The sequence below is a fragment of the Denticeps clupeoides genome, chromosome 4 (assembly GCF_900700375.1).
Source record: "Denticeps clupeoides chromosome 4, fDenClu1.1, whole genome shotgun sequence".
NCBI classification, from domain to species: Eukaryota; Metazoa; Chordata; class Actinopteri; order Clupeiformes; family Denticipitidae; genus Denticeps; species Denticeps clupeoides.
Genome location: NC_041710.1, coordinates 18,629,799 through 18,642,511, shown reverse-complemented (window position 1 = coordinate 18,642,511; position 12,713 = coordinate 18,629,799). Strand labels below are relative to the sequence as shown.

The following is a 12,713-nucleotide window of genomic DNA, read 5'->3' as shown; positions in this document are numbered from 1 at the left end:
CAGTTAACTGACTCACATCGGAGGTCAGAGGTGACGTCGGTCCAGCGGCAGGGGCCATGACTCAGGGACGGAGAGAGGACTTCTAACAACGGATACAGCTCATCTCCCTCTGAGCAAATACCAGTCATTCTGCAGAGAAATTTCCTGAGCGTTTGCCCTGCAACGTGTTAAGACGAAGATCGGGCAACTGGCTGGATCAGCACTTTTTTTCTTCTTCTTTCTTTTCCACAAACTGGGGGCTTTTGGTATTTCTTCTTTCTTTTTTATGTGGTGATGCTGGAACAGCCCAGAGAGGCAATGGCCTTTCAAAAGTCTACTTCTGAATTTCCAGGCAATATTTGTAACATACAACAGCATAGAAACAAAGAGAAATACATCAGCTGTGTGAGTTAAAGACCCCCAAAAAAAACACGTTCCGCCATCAAAATAACCGGCTTTGTGTGCTTCAGAGGATTCATCCAAGTATCCACAAGAACACAAAATAGCTCTATTCTGCAGGGGCTGAATTGTACAATTATAATACAACTACTATAAATCATAATAAATAATATCAGACTGCATTTAGTAATTATATCAATACTTTCCTGTGTGTCTTAGAGAGTCAGGCTCTCTGGTGCTCATGTCCAGTCGAGTATTTGACTGCATTATTAACTGTGCAACTCTACTGTGAGGTCTGGAAGGAGAAGGTGCAGGGGACAGAGGGGACATTGGAATAGCAGGACAGAAAAATACATCCAGACAGGAGACGGGAAAAGGCCCTCTCAAAATGTTGTGAAATCGCAAAGTAATGCAGGACAGGAAATGCTAAATCTTTTATTTCCTGACACAGTTCCAGGACCTGCTGTCCTCTGGGGGGTTGGTATGTGTGTGACTGCTCGAAAACGTGCAAGAAAGAGAGAGGGGTGAGAGACTGGCAAACGAGAGGAAGATTGGAGCATCGCCACAGCTGGTGCAGCAATATGTACACTGTCAACAAACATACTCATGCTTACATGCATGCTCACACACACACACACACACACCAGAAGGATGAACTAAACAATACACAATAATAATTAAAAAAACTGTCTGCAAGCCATTAGTGTGTGACCCAAAACATTCACTAAAAACACAATGTATATGCACTCCACATACTCAAAGTTAAGATAGCTTATCCACCTAAAAACTGTGATCCTAACCACCAAACACACTAGTTTTAAGACCAAGACCAACTTGCACAATGGTAGTTTGGCTCTAAAAAGATGTCATTGTTCCATATCAGATGGTGACTGCATTAACAGTTGATCTGCATATACATGTATATGTTTTACAGATGCACCAATTTGAGAAATCCCCAAGAAGCCAAGAAGGGATATTCCAACTGTCAAACAAGAAAAAATGGAGCCATGGAAAAAACGGAAGGCTATACGACACGGCAATTAAAAGATTTGAACAACTTGAACAACATGCGTTGATGCAGTCTGTGTTTACCCCACTGATGAAGCTGCAACCTCATGTTTAAAACCTATTAAGGCACGTTAGTCACAATTTAACATACTCTGATTTATTCTACTATCGCACAATTTCCAATGTAATATTAATGTAATTAAACTTGGCAAGTATAGTAGTTATCAACGGGTTCATCATTTGCTCTGTAATTATTTGACTGGCACTGACTTAACTAAATAAATATGCCCCCTTTTCCTCAACTGTTACCACTGAAAATCTCATTATTAAACTTCAACTGATATTATATTAATGACCTTGACCAGAACACATTTTAAAAGATGCAAGATATCATTAAATTGTTAAAGTCCAGGAAAATACCGAGTCTTGTTGGTCTATGTTTTTGTTATTCTTCTGTTTTTATAAAAAAAAAAAAATCCAAAAATTGTCAGGACATTTGGTCCAACAACATAAATACATTCCCACACACACTCTCACCACAGCCACCAATTCTCCCTCTAGCCCGGACGGCCAGACAGCTGTTTTGACCCATCAACCAGTGCTGTTCCACTCTGAGCCCTTCTAATAAACATCAGCGGCCAGATGCTGCTTTTTCCAAACGCACAACGCAAATCCAGCTCATCCTCCTCGCTCCGTCTTTTCCCTCCGTCATCTCACTGCAGGCTCGGTTTCATGAAGGAAGTGGCAGAGGACGTATTGGAGATTGTGTCAGGTCCGGGGCTGGAAGCATCCCAGGCACCAGGGTGGCTGTTACAGTAATTCCGCCTCCCCTTCAGCACCCTCCCTGCCTGGGAAACCGCCACGGCATTCCTGCACAACATCTGGACTTGGCAGATGTGAGGGAACAAATGAACAGCGGACATTGCACTTACTGCTCAGCTTCCTTCAAATAAAAAAAAAAACAAACAAGTAGTTCATGTTAGAAGGAGTAAGCTGACTGGGGCTATACAGTCCCTCTTCTACAGGTTTCCACCTGCGCATATCACCTAACTGAGTTTACAACCTTCTGGAGGATCAGAAGGACAGCTACTTGGACACGGATTTCACACACGTTGACAAAAACAGACCTTAACAGATGCTGCAGGGGGTTTACAATAGAGATAAGTAAAGCACAAAGTCTGTGTAGAGGGATAGGATGGCATGCTGTTTTTGACCCAGACCGGGATGTTGGACAGTGGGCTGGAGCAGTCTGACCCCTATAGTTTGACCTCTCGTCTGAGCGGTGACATGGACTTGCATCTGCTATGTGGCAAATTAAAGTCTTGTTACATCATGACCATCACAGCTCTCCTTTCAAAAACCGGAGCAAACATGGATCACAATGGCTGGATTTCTAAGTCTATTACAAGACAAAAAGTTCTATTCATATTATTTGGTTCACCTGTAGGTTAAAATGAAATATTAGGAAATAATACAAAGCAGGATATGTATCACAAGTGTGTAAAATAGATTGTCAGGATCAGGCTTCACCTTACATAACACAAGGACGCAAAACTGCTTTTGAGGACTGAAAGTTTGAGGACTGAAAGTTCAGACTGGGACCGCGATTCTCCGGGATACACCAGCACGAAGAGCCTCGCTGATAACATTTTTTACAAATTAAAGGACGATTTAGCACAAGCTCATTTATCCCCATAATTAGTGGTCGAAACTATGAACAAGTGTTACTTGTCATACCTTAATACTCACTACTAGTTCAATATAAAGTTATGACAAAAGCGATACAAGCAGTTTGAAAACTTGCCTTGTTATGCACGGGATACAGAAAACTAGTCTCACTTGTTAAAAAAAAATTTGTGCATCACTTCATTAAAAAAATGTAATACCAATATATGCAACTAAAATGACCAAGATGGCGTGATGCACGGGACATCAAAATCAGTGGTCTAAAAGCTACACGAGTGCTATGAAGTTTAACATATGATAGCCAGTACTATAGAGAGTAAGAGTTCAAATGTGGTCCATTGTATGAATAAGCCTGATGCACTATTCAGTATAACATAAAACATAACATTAAATGTTTCACATTATCTGAGTACCCATCTTAAATATTAGGATAAGTAAAATTGCAAACTGTTATAGAAGATTTTTTAGCATTTAGGGTTCATTTTCCAGAGAATCGCCCTAAAGTGGGGGCGCTATTTTCAAACCGCCCCAGTGCAAGGTTGTTTAACGTCAAAGCCGTCCTCGGGATTTACTCAAATAAATACAAACAAGAAAAGTAGGAAACGCAACCTTCAGTCATTTGTCCGCATGTGTCGCCCATTTTAAACTCAAACATCAGTAAAGATCACGTTCTGAGTGACAGAAATAATTGTAGGCTCTTTCTTGTTTCATGTAAATTCTGAGGACACCTTAACTTACGCTTAGCGACCAGGCCCCATGCGCAGCGCTTATCGCAAGTTTGAAAATAGCGGCCACAGTCTCAGCTCCGACCAGGCTCTGGCAACACTGGGACCTCTGTTTCAGGCAGCCAGGCGGGGGTGAGGGTTTGGGGATCAGAAGCAAGATTTTGGTCTACAGGTACGTCTCTTATCGAACTGGTGGCAAAACTGCAAGGTTTTAATAAGGTCTGGCTATAAAAAGCAGGTGCTAAATGTGGCTGCAGGGGAAAAAACCCCACCACACCTAGCAGGGGTAGCTTTGAGCCACAGCCGTTCACATTCTGACCCAGTTTTGAGAAGAGGTCAATCAGGACGGGCCTGGAATTCACAATGCCTGTGGCATGTTGGTACTTGCGCTGAAACATAGAAATATGGTCCACGCAAGTCGAGAAAGCTTTCCAAGAAGAAGAAGCAGCTTCTTCTCAACGCTTCGGTTCTTCCGTGCCAGCCGCCCAGTAGGTCTCGCCACATTAGTAATGCTTTGAAGAGCAGTGCAATTATAATTCCTTTCGTATCTGACTTCACATGCTCCGTGCTTCTGCCAGCTCAGTCTCCCTCGCCCTTCTTCGCTGTTTCCGGTTCTGCCCTCAGTTTGCTCCTCAGCCTCCCAGGGGGTGAAATGGGGCTCCACAAAACAGCCCTGAACGAGCCCCAAGGTTAATTAAATGTCCTTGCTCTTTATCAAGCGGCCCAATTTGTCCATCACAATGTTATCAGAGAGACGGAGACACAGGGCCAGCTAACTGCTCGGCGGTAGGCGAGGTCTGGTCGCACTGGCTGAGCCAATGCCAACATGGCTGGGTTTTCTTTAAGTCTGTGAGAAAATGTGCCTGGCAGGACACCGTCCAAGGCGCTCTCTTATATGGAAAAATCTGGAGACGTGTAAGCTCTATGCCATTATATGAAAATGAGGGACCGGTAGTGCTGAACAATGCCATTCTTTCATAGTTTTTTTTTTTCCTTAAGGGCTGTGCCGGGTCTGGGAGCAGTAGGCTGACTCAACACTGAGGGCACTTTGGCAGGAAGGCGGGTCTGGCACGGCCATTATGCGTTTGCCTTCCAACTGGGATCACCAGCTCCAGCCGATGGCTTTTTCTCCCCCTTCGCTGCTGTAACTGGCTTTGTAACCCAGTGCCGGGCTGAAAACGAGCCCTTGCCACTAATGAGGGAACAGTAAAACAGGCTGGGGAAAAGATAAGTGGCGTCTTAACATCCTGGTAACAAGACGTTGACCCCGGTATTGCCTCCAAGCAGATGTGTGTCCAATTTTAGCACCGGGATTTCAGTAAGCTGGTGATGATACGTGCTATTTTTTCATGCTATTTTTCCCAATTGTTATATATATATAAGATATTTGGACAGGACAAATTTAAAAAATCCTGTGTAAACTATACACACAGGTCTACACTATAGTCATAAAGGTGCTATTCATTGTGATAAGTTTGAGAACCATCAAACTAGGGAAGTGTTCTTGCCATATAAGGAAGCACCACTAGATGGAGCTGCCAGGCTGTAAAGGTGCAAACAAGTAGTCAGGTATGGAAGATCATTTGTATACAATGCCTATTAAATATTTACATTCTTCTTTTAATAAAAGGGCTGCTGATCATTAACTAATGAATAACGATCATCATCGAAAATAATGAATACAGCTTGAGTGCATGAAGCAAGTGAAAGAACAGTAACCTGTACTCCATCAACTGGCCTTCACGCTTTGAATGTTTTGGATCTAATTACTCCCAGCACACTAATAAAGAGGAATTGTTTGAAATCTGAAAATACCCCACATTTTTTCCAAGCTTGGCCTAGCCAACAGTCGCAATGGTGGATAAATTAGACAAATTAGTCCCTGATTCCCAAGTATTAGTGAAAAAAAAAAGTAATAAAACTGTGTTTTATGTGATAAACACATTTCCAAATAAATAACAAACTCCAAAAATAAAAAGGTTCTAAGGGGACTCTTTACACTTATGAACACTATCCAAGACTGTTCAATATGCATGCTGCTCTCCAGCAGCCATCGCAAAGGAAGCAGTGTGACGTTGCCAAGAAAGACGGGCGGAGAAAAAAAAGAAGGAAAATAATCACGTCCAACCATCTGGATGTGGACTAGGCAGAAGGCCAGGAGGCTGTAAAACCCACTTAGCTGGAGTCCCTGACCGATCCACGACTGCCACGTAGCTGCTTACACAGGCAGGAGAGAGGAGGCCTGCAAGCTCCTGCCACCTCACTTTCCCACAGTGCAACGGGAGCACCTCCCTGCACACTTCTCACATGGAAAAGGCTCTTTAATGTGGAAAACACACGCATTGTATTCCTCTAATCTCATTAAAACGCCTATATTCTGCTAACATGGTACTTCTCTCCGCACACAGAGCACAATGCACATCACAAACCGACAGAAAATTGCACTAATTACCCTCAGGAAAGACCACTCACACATCCTGCTGTGCGGGGACAAATTCCAGTGAGTCAAGGTGGTCCAAACGTGGTGAATCGGCTAATTCATAAACACAAACTAAAATTATTCATCCCTAACAGGGGTGAAAGTGTACCCTTCATGCGCAGGCTTTGAATTTGACCTTTATCGAGAGTGTAAACACTCAGGTCGGCGCACTGTGTTCGGATTCCATCGCTCTCCAGCTTTTTTTGGCTTTCTGGACTTGTGTTTAGACCAGCCTGAGAGGAAACAGCTTTAACTCCCACAAGCACATGAAAATGACTCATAGTCCATACTTTGGTTCAAGGCCTGCTTCCAGACTTTTCTTCTTCTTTTCCCTTTCATTTGTTTTCTCAAATGCTCATTTCTACACACAGTGGCTTTCTGAGGGTCACAGAGGCGCAAGGCAACATTGGTGAACTGGAGTGTCCGTCAGAGATGGTCTTAAAATGTTTTAAAAAGGCAACAAAAAGTCACCATCCTCAAACACGGTGGAATAATGAAGTAAACCTTTGGAAACCATTTGATGTGTATGTCACTCTGACTGGCTCTAAAAACCAAACTCATCATTATCTTATTGGTGATAAAGATAGTTTCTTTTATTGGCTGGCCTGATCTATCGCCCCCGCACTATTTATAGCCACGTTTATGTGGGGGGCTATTGCTGAAGCTAATAAAAGAGGCTGTATCCTTACTGGGCTCTTTACTCTGCTAGAATGTCCCTTCTAGACCCACAGGATGGTCACAAAACGGCTTCAGCGACCAGGACCACAAGTGCTCCAGTCTCCTTCTTAAGCCGACTTCTACAAGAAAATATGTCGCTGCTGCCTGTATCAGTTCTCATGAACCTCAAAACCCCGATTTGCAGCAGAGTTGTTGGAACTCAGGCTGCTCTGAGGCAGGGCCGCTTGGAGGAAGCCGGGAAAAATCTTTTCCCCACGACAAGCCCTCCCCTACGTGCCCCGGGGGTTATAAATTCAGCAGAAGACCCAAAGCAGAGATGACAGACCCAAGTGCTGGGTGGGATTCCTAAGAAGTGGCTGGAGCAGAAAGCAGCAGCCATTTTCCAGCCACTTTCACAACAAACTCTGCTCTGTATGAGCTGAACCTGATCTATTAAGTACATTTAAATTAAATCCATAATGAACCTCAAAGCTTCATCAGGATCAGTACGAGTTGGACTGAATGAATCAGCATGACCTTGAGATAATCATTATTTTGGCCTTTACCAATTAGGACATTTCACCGACTTATCCAGAATTACTTAAAAGCATTATTTACTTGGGCTGTAACTGTATGTGCAAAAATCACAGTTCAATTGGGTCCAGTATGTTTTTCCAAGACATAAAAGGGGGTGTGGCTTGTGTGTGACTGAATTTTTGAACAGCTGAGCTATGGATATTGGATCACCAATACACCACACAAGAGTATCCACAGCAGATACCAATGAGGGTGAATCTCTAAAATCCAAGAGCATCACATACACAGAAAGTCTATTTAAAACAAGCGTTCACTGGAGTACGGCCTGGTCTTTTAAAGAAATTGTCACCAGACTACTGAGTTCTTGATCCCCTGGAGAACGAGTGGCCAGTGTGCCATTGACAAGGTGACCACAGGATATACGAACCCACCTCCCGTGTGCTCAGAGAAACAGCATCAAAGGCCGTCAGGTCGTTCAGGTGGGGCAGAAGACGGGAGGAGGGGGGGTTTGAGGGAGTTGGGCTTAGCTCATTCCCGCTAAATTGTCCCACATGGCTGGGCGCTCTCAAAGAGAGCAGCTCAGTTTAAACAAACACAACGACTTCCTCCTCACTGCACACAAAGCCTTTAAACATGGCCCCGTACCCCCCCCCCCCCCCCCCCCAACCAGGGTCATTTAGGGGAACGCAGAGCGAACCCGCCATAACACAAAGTCTTGCTCCGTCCCGCCTGCCGACGTCCCCGGAGAACCGGAGACCCGCGCTAGACTGTCTGCAGCCTCGGGCCCACCTCACATCACCGCATTCACTCCTGACACCTCAAGAAAGTGGCAAGTCAATCGTCTCATTTGCTCATTTCCTCTGGAGCAAGGATGTTTGCTTGACATGTCTCAGCCGCTAGAACGAGCGTAATCATCCAGGTCAGAATCTGGCGCCCGTCCCTATCAAGGCCGGACGAGCAAAATAATGCGCGCTGTCGCGGCCCTGACTTCGCCGTACTCTGGATCGTTTTGTTTTTGGTGTTGTTGTGTTCTGCCCTTTTCCAAATTCTATTCGGCAGGTCATCGTTTGTGCCTGTATGCCGCTCTGCCCCCCGACTCGGTGGAGTTCGCCGTCGCCCCGTGACACCAATGCAAACAGCTGTGATGTTTCCACCGACCCTGCGGCGGCGGGGGACGCTTGCCACCTGTCCGGCGAGGGGTACAAATCAACACCGAGTCCCAGAGTAACGCTGCCGAGCGCCGCGGTTATGAGCGGTGTGTCAGCAGAAAGTCACCCAAAAGTGACACAGCTACATTCACATCATTCCACAGGACTCCTTGTCCCGGCCGAGACACGGCCATTCCCACGCCCCTCCGCGCTGTTCCAGACGCATCGCACGTCCCAGTCACGGCCACCGGACACTGGGAGATGGGCACCTCTAATCTCAAAGAACAATACGAGTCCCACAGGACAAAAAAAGCCCAACATGCTAAAACACATCTGACCGCTGAGAACGGAGACCCTCTCCTCCGCCCCCTACCTCCCACAGGTCACAAGGTCAAATTCCTCATCCTCAATCAGGCCTCCAGGTTTCACACACTGGGTGGGTGAGGGGGTGGTGTGTGTGTGTAGAGGGGGCTGCGCCCGGCCAGAAGAGGGAAGGGGGGGGGGGGGGGGGGGGGCGTCTAAGGGCTTTGTTGGTCAAGGGAGGGGGGGGGGTACTTAAATACAAGAAGGGAAAACAGGAAATCTGTAACAACAGCAGAGGATACAATAGCAGAGGTATGCAGCGGAATTTCTCCCACTGCCGAGGGGAGCTGGGGGGGGGGGCGAGTTTCCATGCCTTCGGGGGGGTTGTGCCGGCAGAAGGCTGTTTGGTCTAGCGGGTGGGCGTCAATAAAACTTTGCATGAGAAGAAGCGCTTCCTCTGACTCTAGCCGCTTTGCTCGCTACGTGCGCACACACACCTGCAAATGGCAATAAAACCGGGGCATGGGCAAGCACCGGGCAGTAACGGAAATTCGCGGCACAGCGGAGGCACCCTGCATGCTAATGCAGGCACGAACACAAACCACAGGTCATCTGAACCAGCGCTTTTTTGGGGGGGTTTTTTCCGCTCAGGGTTCATAAAGTGAATAATGCATGACCGGGCAGCAGGAAGTGGGGCGCTCGAAGTTACCGCGGCGCTAATGGGCATCAGAGGTACAGAGGTCGGGATGTGCCAGGCTCAAGAATCTGGGGGGCATGTTAGAGCAGTCCCGCTTGAAAGGTGGCCTGGGGTCGGAGGTCAGCCAGCGAACTGCGGGGCAGGGTGGGAGGGCTTGCTTTTCATGTTGATCGAACAAGCTTGTCAACGGTGGAGTAAATCACCGCGCCGAGCGAGAGCAACTAGGTTCTCACAGAGAAGGCTGACGTCATGAAGATCTGTTGGATCCCACAGATTATCACAAAAACGCATAGAACTGGCGGTGGAACCATAAAAGTCCCTACTTTCCCAGGTCCTCTGAACTTTACCTGCATCGACTCTCCAAAAACGTTATGCTCCTGTTAGCACTAGATCGACTAGATCGACTGAAATGTTAAAACTAATTATACAATTACAGTTCATGCCCCTGGCAGCAAAAGGCATAGGTAATTAATTAACATTAATTAACACTCAGTAAATGAACCAAAAAGAAAAAGAGAAATTCTCGGCAGACAAGGCGTGAGGTGGTGGCGGTAGCTGGATGCCCAGGGCGCGTGGTGATAAGGTCACAGCCTCCCGTTATCTCTGTCTGCTGTTTAAGTTCCGCGGAGGTTTCGCGGGTGACAAACAGGCGTCATTCCGGGGGTCAAAAATGCAAATCGGGGGCCACAGAGGTTTTCTTTGTTAAGAACTGAAAACTACATCTGGATAACAAGTGGCACCAGGACACCCTAGAAAGGAGAACAAAATGCTGAGACCATTAATCCAAAAAAAAAAAAAAGGCCGCCGGGATTAATCTGGGAAGACGGAGCAGCGTCCACATCGCAGAAGATCACGTCAGGGCGCAGGGCGGCCATTCCCGGCAGCCAGCATCATGGCCTGTCTGCGGAGCTCGGGGGTCCGCGTCTCCGGCATTCCACGAGCAAACCCCCTGACCTCAGAGGAAGACGACGCGTCGCCGGCCGTAACCAGGCAGGAAGTGCTGAGCAGGACCCCCTCGGCCCCCAAGACCACACGTTCCAAAAATCAGCCCAACTCGCGTCAGTGTGTGGCAACAGCCCACGGAAAAATTCAACCCGTGTTAATATTAATCACGTTAATTATATTAATGATGTGTTTACAGTAAGAAAGAAGTTCTAATTGTGCAGCATTTACTTAAAACACAATCATGCAAAGAAAGAGAAAAGCCGGGCTTCATCTGTAATAGTTAACGGTCCAGTCCACGTTTTCCACAATAATCCACAATAATTTTCCACATCCGGGCGAGATATGAACCACAGATTCTCTATTAAACACGCCGGACTGTGTTTCTGGAGGTTTAGGAAGGCGATAATAAATCACGATCAGCATCACGATCAAAAATGAATTTTCAGCGGAAAGACCCCAAAAAGTTCACTTTTAACTGTATTCTTTACTTTTCTCTTTTTCACGAGAAAAGTTTTCAGCCTTTTTTGCGATGAGGAATGTAAATCTGACGTCACTTTTTTTTTTTTTTTTTTTGGGGGGGGGTCGGATTTCTCTCTGTCGGAATAGTTCGCTTTATCTCCGACGTGCCCTCTGGATCCAGACTTTTCAGGAACAGCAGCTGATCTGTGAATCTGTCCCGGAGTCTCCACGCCGACCCGCAACAGGCGGCTGGAGGTCCGAGAAAAACCCGCGCACGAAGTCCGCTCGGCGCGCCGCGGAGCCCCCGTCCGCCCCGGGCACGAATGACCGCAGGCTCTCTGGATTACCGGGGCATGATGGAGTTCACGTCGAAGCCGACAGCGCGTCGCCAAGAAAGCGACAGGCGACAAAAAAAAAAAAAAAAAGCCCGACTCCTCCACCGCTGCGCACTTTTAGGCGAAAGAAAAGTAATAAAATTAAAAACTCCGCCGAGCGCCATTCACACAGCAGTCGACGCAGTGTTCGTATAACAATATAACTGCGTTTTTATTTCGCGTATTTACACTTTTCCACCCTTTTCTCTGCACTCTGACCAACTAACCCAGACAGTCGCGCTCCCACCGCAAAAAAAAAGACAGAAAATCTTTTTAACAGTAAAAAAAAAAAAAAAGAAGCGCGACATTCCCGCCGGCGGGGACGCGTTCGGAGTCGGGACAGAAAGCGCTACGCACCTCGCTGCGACGGAAGGCTCTTCCGAAAGGCCCGGACGGGAGTTCGGCAGCCCGCGGTCAGTGTGGCCACCGCAGCGCCAGCAGTGGAGACTCCGCCATGTCAATTATGCCTGAGCGCACATGGGAGCGGAGCTCCAGCCCCTTTACCGTATAACACCCTGTACAGCACCGCGACGGCGGGACCCGAGCAGCGACCGTCCGCGGGAGGGGTGGGGGGGCGTGCCCCCGAGCCCCTGCGCCCTGGTCTTCACTGTCCCAAGACAAAGCGGGGTTTTTATTCAAAACTTCACTTCCTGCCTGCGGTGCTTCTAACTACGACATGAACTACAACAATGATTGTTAGTATCATTGTTGTTATTATTATAGTAATAACAGCTTTATGAATAAAAGTAACGTTTTAAAACGTTCCGTGTGATGGTCTGTGGGTTGACAAATGAAGGGCTACTTCGTACTTAAAGTGGACAGAATCAAAGTTCTTTAAACTTTGAAGCAGTTGCCTAGTGCGTTTATCCAGGACGGTTACGGCCTCGGGTCCGGGAGGCGCGCGGACATCTCAGGACGAAGAGGACAGGCGGCTGGACTGGTGTTCTCGTAGAGGAGAGTGGCTAGTCGGGCGGCGAGAGGGGCTGGAACGCTTGAAGACGAGACAGGAGAAGGGTCGTGGGGCGAGTGGCCAGTCAAAGACAGGCCAGGGCAACACAAAGAGGCATCACTTATGAAAGTGAAGTGATTGTCATTGTGAAACACTGCAGCACAGCACATAGTGACACAACAAAATAACCCATCACCAATCACCCTTGGTGTGCAGTGGGCAGCCATGACAGGCTTACTCATGTTCAGTGCTCGGTGGCACCTCAGTGGCACCTTGGCGGATCGGGATTCAAACCGACAACCTTCTGAATGATGGGGCCACTTCCTTAACCGCAAGGCCACCACTGCCCCATGTTCAGAATCAAACTT

The 12,713-nt window shown here is 47.1% G+C and overlaps 1 protein-coding gene across 2 annotated transcripts in view; it reads right to left on the bottom strand.

Moving 5' to 3' along the window:
• The window catches only part of fndc3ba (fibronectin type III domain containing 3Ba), a 97,113-nt gene extending 85,216 nt beyond the window's left edge, over positions 1 to 11,897 (bottom strand). For both annotated transcript variants that reach the window (XM_028977408.1, XM_028977409.1), the window contains exon 1: positions 11,754 to 11,897. The gene's annotated coding sequence lies outside the window, so the exon portion shown is untranslated. The remainder of the gene's footprint in view (positions 1 to 11,753) is intronic.
• Positions 11,898 to 12,713: the final 816 nt, after the last annotated feature.